This window comes from Cupressus sempervirens, chromosome 1 (genome assembly GCF_028749045.1).
Source record: "Cupressus sempervirens isolate cs-2001-9-10 chromosome 1, ASM2874904v1, whole genome shotgun sequence".
In the NCBI taxonomy this organism is placed as follows: Eukaryota; Viridiplantae; Streptophyta; class Pinopsida; order Cupressales; family Cupressaceae; genus Cupressus; species Cupressus sempervirens.
In genome coordinates, this window is record NC_143118.1 from 355,006,187 (window position 1) to 355,014,591 (window position 8,405).

Genomic DNA, 8,405 nt, shown 5'->3' on the forward strand with positions numbered 1-8,405 from the left:
ACTATGAACCATAGATCTGCGGAGTCGGATCACGCATTTCAAATCTAAAGATTCCTTCAGCTCTGTAAGATCGAGTCTCGATGATTTAGCTGATTATGGATTTGGCAACAAAAATCTACAATTTAGCCCCTCTCTATAATATAGCTGATTATGTATTTGGTAACATTTTTTTCTGTAATTTGGGCCCTCCTTATAAATTTAGCCCATTATTCACTCGTCGACAGAGAGTTGTAGCAAACTGGATTTTGATTTCTTCTGTAATCCAGTAACGACATTCTCTGTGAAAAATATTGGTGAAAATGGAGGTCTTCCTGGTGGTGGCGGCCATGGCTATGATCTTGTTCTGAAGCATGGGAATCAGTTACTGGTGCTGTGCAAAGGCCAAAGTTAAGCGTTTTGCGAGAATTCACATGGGCGTAGTGCGGTTCAATATAATACCAATCAAGGACGCAACCAAGAATTTTAGTTGCGCCATTATAATTGATCAGGGCAATTTTGATGGAATAGTGTGTAACGGAAGACTTGCCAAAGCTCATTAGATGATTGCTATGAAGAAAATGGATTACTCTTTCCATGAAAACCTTGGCCCAGTGTGGTTCAACACGCGGCAATTGGAGGAGGCAACGAATAATTTTAGTTACACCAATTTAATCGGACAGGGGAGCTTTGGAATTGTGTAAAAGGGAAAACTTCCCGACGGACAGATGATCGCCGTGAAGAGAATGAAGAAGTGCTCTCTCGACGATTTCTGGAATGAGGTGGAGATGATGAGCAGCTTTCACCACCGGAATTTGTTGGCTCTCCATGGTTTACGACTATCTCGCTAATGGCAACCTGAATCAACACATTTTTGGAGGGAAAATTAGAAATGGGAGAGCACTGTCGTGGGAGCAGAGGAAGAAGATAATAATCGGCATCGCAAAGGGGTTGTGTTATCTGCATTACAGAATTCGGCCAACGATATATCACAGAGACATCAAGGCCGACAATATTCTACTGGATGACGACATGAATCCCTGCATTGCGGAATTTGGGCTTGCGATAAGGGAAGGGCAATCTCATTTGGGGTCAAAAGTAGCAGGCACGCGTGGGTATTTGGCACCGGAGTATTGTCTGACTGGACTGCTCACAGATTGCTGCGATGTCTATAGCTTTGGGGTCGTGTTGCTAGAAATCATGAGCGGCAGAAGGGCCGTGGATATCACTTCTCAATGCCATTTTACCGATTGGGTATGGAAGCTTCTCGAGGTCTCGAATAAAATCGATCTAGTGATAGATTGGAGAATGCGCGAGAGGGAAGAGATGAAAACAATGGAGAGATTTGTAATGGTGGGAATTTTGTGTTCTCATGTGAATGTGGCATTAAGGCCGAGTATGGCAGAAGCATTGAAGATGTTGGAGGGACAGACTGCAGTTCTCGCAATGCCAGAAAAAACCCAACCTCAACTTGTAGTAATTCATAGAGCGGAGGCTGACGGGACAGATTTTCTCAGATTTTTAAACCCTCCTTTCAACTAGTTTAAGGTTCCTCGTTGCGAAGAATATTTAAGGTTCCTTGTTGCGAAGAATATTTCTTGATATACCAAACAATGTGTACATCATAGCTAACATCATAGTTGAACTTACATGTGAAATACTCTTCAAAGTTGACTTACTGATGCAAATTTTTGAACCAAATATTGATATTGTTATTATTTACTAACACTTGTACTTGACATGATATATAAATTGAAGATATGAAACATGAGTTAATGAGTTTGACTCAAACAGCTAGGATTATGCAGTTAAATCCTGATGGCAATATCAGGATAGACATGATATTGTTATTATTTATTAGCACTGATAGCAATATCAGGATAGACATGATGTAGTTATTATTTATTAGCACTTGTAGCCATGATATAGTTATTATATTTTAGCACTCGCAGCTGAAGGAGGTGTGAGGGTTATGATAGGAAAGAGATGAAATATGAGTCAATGAGTTTGACTCAAACAACTATACAGTTAAATACTGATAGCAATATCGCAATAGACATGATATAGTTATTATTTATTAACACTTGCAGCCAAAGGAGGAAAGGAGGTGTGAGGGGGGTTAGGGTAGGAAATTTTGTTTTCTATAAGTAAATATGCAAGTCATTATAATTTTGTATAGAAATATTGAAGATACACTTATAGGAGGTGTGACGGGGTTACGGTAGGAAATTTTGTTTTACATAAGTAAATATGCAAGTCAATATAATTTTGTATAGAAATATTGAAGATACACTTATGTTACTGTAGGAATTTTTTTTATTTATAATTAAATATGCAAGTCAATAAAATTTTGTATAGAAGATGCATTGATTTAATTTTCAACATTGTAAAACTTGTATTCTGATTTACAACATTGTCAAACTTGTGTCAAGTTTGCTTACAACATTGTAGAATTTATATTCTAATATATTACAAGCTTGAACTTTTTGGAGTCAATAGAAGAAACGGAGAATTTTGTAGAAGATACTAAAAAATGTTTTGATGTTTTGTAACTTGTACCAAGCGAGTATATGCTGAGGTGGTGTTCAAATACTTAAAAAATTGCATCATATAATTATTTTTCTTAATAATCAATATTGTGATTTACCATTGTGTATATAAACTTAAATCAATAGCATTATTAGAACTAGTGGTGAATTAAGTTAATGAATTGAAACGGGAATTACTTTGCTTAATAATCAATAGTTTGATGTAGCATTGTGGATATAAATTTAAATCAATAGCATAATTAAAACTTGGTGAACCATCAAAATACTATAATAGGATAGATTTATTTTATAATATTAAAATTAAAATGTTGAAGTGTACTAATGTTGATTTCTAAAATGGTTAAATTATTGGTGTGAAATGATTCCTTTGTGATAGTTACCAAGCTTATCCTATTAATTTAAATAATTTATATTAAATATTGAAAAAACTAAATCTAGTAATGTGCTATTGGTACATAATTTTGAAAAATGTGACCTAAATTATTCTCCCTATCTTGAATTGACTCTTTAATTTGTACATTCTCTTTTGTATAAGAGATACTTTAGCCTTATATACTCAATGTTTGTTATATATATGTTGAAAATTATGTGCTTTTAGATCTTAAACTTTTTGTATTCTTCATTAATAGGGAAAATAAACCTATAGGTGAACATTTTGCAATAGTTGTAATCACACTCTATATAATGTTGATTGTTTTAAACAACATTACCTTATAGTTGAGACTATAAAGATGCCAATGTTGATTATTAAACTCATAATTGATTGAAATGTATTTCATAAATATAAAATGAACAATGCATGTGATGTCACATTATTGATCTCATTTTTTTGTCTTTGTAAAAACACTTGTGCTAAAAAAATGTTGATGTAGCATCGTATTTGAAGATATGGTGTAAAAACTTTATTTATATGCAATGTAGTGTTCAAGTAAGCTATTGTAAAAAATTGGGGCTGATATGAAACATTTTACTTCGAAAAACACAAAGTTAGGATTAGCAACTGTTAGGTTCCCTCCTCTTCTTGGTTTTGCATGTGCTCATTGTGCTTCAACAATATTACATAATTTATAATGTCTCCTTATTTCATATATTATATATTAGATGTTACTTCCAAGCTATGCAATGCTCATTTGTGGTATGATTGCTTGCACATGTTTCAAATAATTTTGTTCATACAATTTGATAACATATGACACATTCTTTTATCTATTCACATATAAATTCATGTTTGTCAAATATCAGCTCATAAAAAGTGCATCAACACCTTTATTTTTATTATATCATGAGCATAGAAGCCTTATCAGACTATTATCAGTGTTCTATTATTTCATCATTTATGCATTGAAATGTATATATTATAAGATTGGTTTTATTTTGATGTTTAAAAGTTACCCTAGGATGTCGTGTTCCTTCTTCGTGTTTATATGCCAACATCTTAATCCATAAGATTTTCATTGTTGAACGATCTGTTTGTTGCGAGTATTGATTGCTCTTTGTACCACCCTACATGCTCTGTACCCCAAGCTACCCTCTCTACCTAGTGATCCTTCATCTTGGAAACATTGTCTCCTATGTTTTTTTGGTTCATCATATTGTACGGTCACATTTGGCATCTATGTATTCTAGGGTGCTTGTCTATCCCCATCATCTAGTGGAACCCCTCTATCCTCTACCACTTACATAGGTATCGCATTTGTACCATCATCATCCTTGCTTCTCGACTCTGTGTTGTTCTCTACCTCCCCTTCACTATCCTTTGCATCCCCTTCATCCTCCCCATCACCACCATTCTCACCCCACCACCCCGATGTCATCCTTATCACCATACTCATCTCCCCCATCTCCATCTCCATCATCATCTTCATTCTCCTCTTCCCCATCCTCCTCATCCTTGTCCTTCACACTCTCCTCTTTGTTCTTTTGTTTATTTTGTTCTCGCTTACTATTTCCTAGATGGTGTCTTGTAGTCTGTAGCTTCCTTGCTTGTATGCTCTCAGTGCCTTAGACCCTTGGTGGTCTTTTGTTGGACATTAATAGTTTTATCTTATCTTTGAGCACTCAAATATTAGAGACTTGTAAATCTGTTCTATCAATAGAATAGGTCTTTCTTCTGCAAACCATCTATCTATCATACTCTGATTGTGGTTCCTACATCTATCACATCTGCTTTAACTTATTTGTCTTGATTGTAAGTGTTCAATCTTTGCAAAAGCCACTTACGGTTTGAGAAGTGCTCCCCATACTCTCATCTCTTTTCTAGATTGTGCAAAATGTGTTGTCCCTGTCATAACATTTTATCTCTCTAAATTGCATGTGCACTCTCTATCGTAGTCATGCCTCAATCATGAAGCACCTTATAATAGTGCACCAATTGAATACCTCTCATGTTTGCTATAGGGTAGGTGCTCCTCATCATTATCTTGCATCAGGTAATCACTTTATGGCCTCTATGTAAAATCCATTGAAGTGTCCAAAACATGTCTAAAATGTAATGTATATTCAAGTGGCCCTTGTATTAGTGCCTAACCATAACACTATACATATGGCATATCTTGGAACCACTACTCTATTTGCGATCGACTTGAATACCTTTATGAGCTCTCACTATTGTTAGAGCATAACCAACCAACTCTCCATGTTTTGGGATTCGTAGGATGTGCCATTCATCCTCTAGTGTAATTGTAGTGTCATTTGTCAACAAGTGGAATGAACTAGTCTCTGAGTGCCACTACTTTGTGAATGTTGTAATCAATCTTTTATTTGCAATCTTAGGCATATATGTGACATAATGCAAGCCTAAATTGTTGACTCTCTCTCTCTCATGCAAGCCTAAATTGTTGACTCTCTCTCTCTCTCTCTCTCTCTCTCCTATGCACTCAATTGATGTCATACCTTGTAGGATAGGTGGCCTATACTCTCTTGTTTGTAGTAGTGATAACTCTTGTGTTTACCACGCAAATTGTTGCTCTTTGTTATTATTGACTAAGTTTGACTCAAGTTTGACCACATTCAAGATATATTTTATCTCGTGGACTCACTCTAGGGTTTTAACCAAGTTTTGACCTTTTTAGGGTTTTTTGACTTTTTGACATGCATTAGCAACTTGCATGACCAACTGCACAACTTGGTTTACCAAACACACACGCTTCATAGTTGGGCATGCCAAGTGGGAAATTGGTATGTCCAACTATGTAGTCTATATCGTTGGTTATTTTTCTTGTGCAGTTGGAGTGTTGGAACTTCTCAAAAGCCCCCAAGACCCACTTTTGATCCATTTTTGACCCCCTAATCACTTAAAAATGCATGAAATTAATGCGTAATAATAGAGGCCTCAATGTATTCGATTGTTGTCATGTGCCCTCTACTTTTCAGTAGCTCCATACTTACTCTCCATGTTTGTCTTAATATCCTATCCATTCTCCTATCTATGGATCTCTAATTCTTCCAAATGTGTGAGTGAAAAAGACCTGCAACTCCTCTCCAAGCCCTTTTATAAGCCATTTTCTTAGATGGAGTAGCAAGCTTTGTGTTTTGTATTGGTCACGATGCTTTTTGCACTTTGAGTGTCCTAACTATTGCATTTGAACTTTAATTTTCAATTTGTTCATTTCTATGGATTTGTCTTTTCATCCTTGACAAATTGACCTATTACTTGTATTCCTTAATCAATTTCTTGAGGGGGAACCCATGTATCCTACTATTGTTGAGACATGCTATAGACGATTAATCATCAATTTTCTCTGACAACACTCTAAATCACTTTGTATTAAATAGGGATAAAATATAGACACTCAAAAATAGTTTGTGCTTGCACATTCATCATTAACACACTAACATTTCCTCATTTCTTATCTCCTAGCATTGATCATTTCAGCCAATTTGATTATCATTCAAACCCATTTTGACACATTTCAAAACCTATATGATTATTTCAAAACTCTTTCAAGCCTACTTATGATATTTCAAAATTACCCCAAATTAACCCTAAACCAATTCAAAACATTTTCGAACAGTTCCTACTTCATTCAAATCAATCCCAAAATAATTCAAAACCAACTTCATGATCATTAAATCAATCTTGGGAATCGTAGTCCCTCAATGCCTAACCACATCTTGCTAGATTTTTGTGAGATTTATCATCGTCATTTGAATTTTTTTATCACAACACTTTCAAACCAATTTGGGGCATTGACAAGTCCTTATACCTAGTCAAACCCTATCAAACCTTTTCAAATAAACACAATTTACAAGTCAATCATTGGGAATTGTTGAGCCCCTTAGTGTGTAACTAAACCTAATCAACTCAATTCACCATCAATCATCATCAAGTTGATTATTGACATTGTTAAACCTAATCAATTCAATTCACCATCAATCATCATCAAGTTGATTATTGATAGTGACGAGCTCCTTAGTGTCTAATCAAGTTAGTTCAACCTTATCCAAATCAATTTTATATTATTGATAGAGTTCTTCAATGCTCTTCTAAACCAAGATTATCTAGTAATTTCAATCAATTTTTTGAAATTCATAGAGTCCATTAATGTCATTCATCATCAATCTTTGTTTGAATCAATTTGACACATCATTAATCCTTGTTTAGTCAATTTCGCAATATTATTTGATCAATCAATAATTATTTGATCCTTTTCAAATTCATCACAATCTATTCAATCTTCATCAAAGTTATTGGATTGGGTCATCTTCACATTAAACTCGTCAATTTGGCCAATCATTAATTAATTTGCCTTATAGGAATAAACAACACATACATTATGCCTATGTCCTAATAATTTAATCGTACTAATTTCTCCTCTTTCTTAGCTCCAATTAATTAATTGTCCCTATTTTTCATGGATTATGAGACTTTCTAATTCCTAATTTCTAATTTTCCTTTTGGACGGATTAATGAGTTCAACACTTCAAAAAATTTAAACTCTTACACCTCTCCTCTAATTGAGCTTTTCATCTCGTACAATTTTGCTTCGTGTCTTCCTACTAATTTGCCTCCAAATTTCTCTACCTTTCCTTTTCCTTTTTTCTACTAATTTGCATTCCTATTTGCCTCAACCTTCCTTTCCATCTGTGTCCTTGATTTATGCATTTATCTATAACAATTATGGCAATCATTCATTTCCACATTTAAGTTTCCAAATCTGCATTTTGGTCTCCAATTCAAGTAAATTGAGCTCATATTTTCAATCCAAAACTAACCACCATCTTTCAAATCTTCTTGTGATAATTGTAGTCAAATTATTATTACCTTGTTTCCATTTTGTAAATATGGGAGCTACATTGATTCAATTGGAGAAGAAAGGGCACAATTGTCAAATTGAGAGAGTTTTATTTATGGTTTGTATTCCTTTATCTCAATTTATTTTGTGTTTGGATAGGCTGATTGTGCATGTCTAAGAGTTTGATGACTCCTCTTGTGTACATATTTTCCTCTTTTTCCTATCCTAAAATCACACAATCTTTATATATCTATCCACATATGAATTAATGTGTATCAAAGATAAACTTATGCTGAAAATCGTATCATCACCTTTAATCTTTATTATGTTATGAGCATAGAAGCTTTATCATGTTATTAACATTTATTTTCATTATTTTGTTATTTATGTGTTGCAATTTGTATATCATTCCACTAGTTTATACTGAGATGTGCGTGCATTCTTTGTTGGAAGCATGAATGTTGATGATATTCCTATGGAAGCATTTTTTGACTTGATCTGGTTTCTCCACCATCTTCGTGGCTTTGCTAACTCGGAGGAAGGCCAACACAAAGACCCTTATTTAGCTTACTGCTCCTCAGTTGCTATTGCTAACATCGATCCTGCCACTAGAGCCTGCAGTTGGTATGCTCGGGCTACTATCCTA

General features: G+C 34.6%; 1 pseudogene; it reads left to right on the plus strand.

The window, feature by feature from the left end:
* Positions 1-804: 804 nt before the first annotated feature.
* On the plus strand, positions 805-1,518 carry LOC149577703 (putative receptor-like protein kinase At1g11050 pseudogene; annotated as a pseudogene).
* The last annotated feature ends 6,887 nt before the right edge of the window (positions 1,519-8,405 follow it).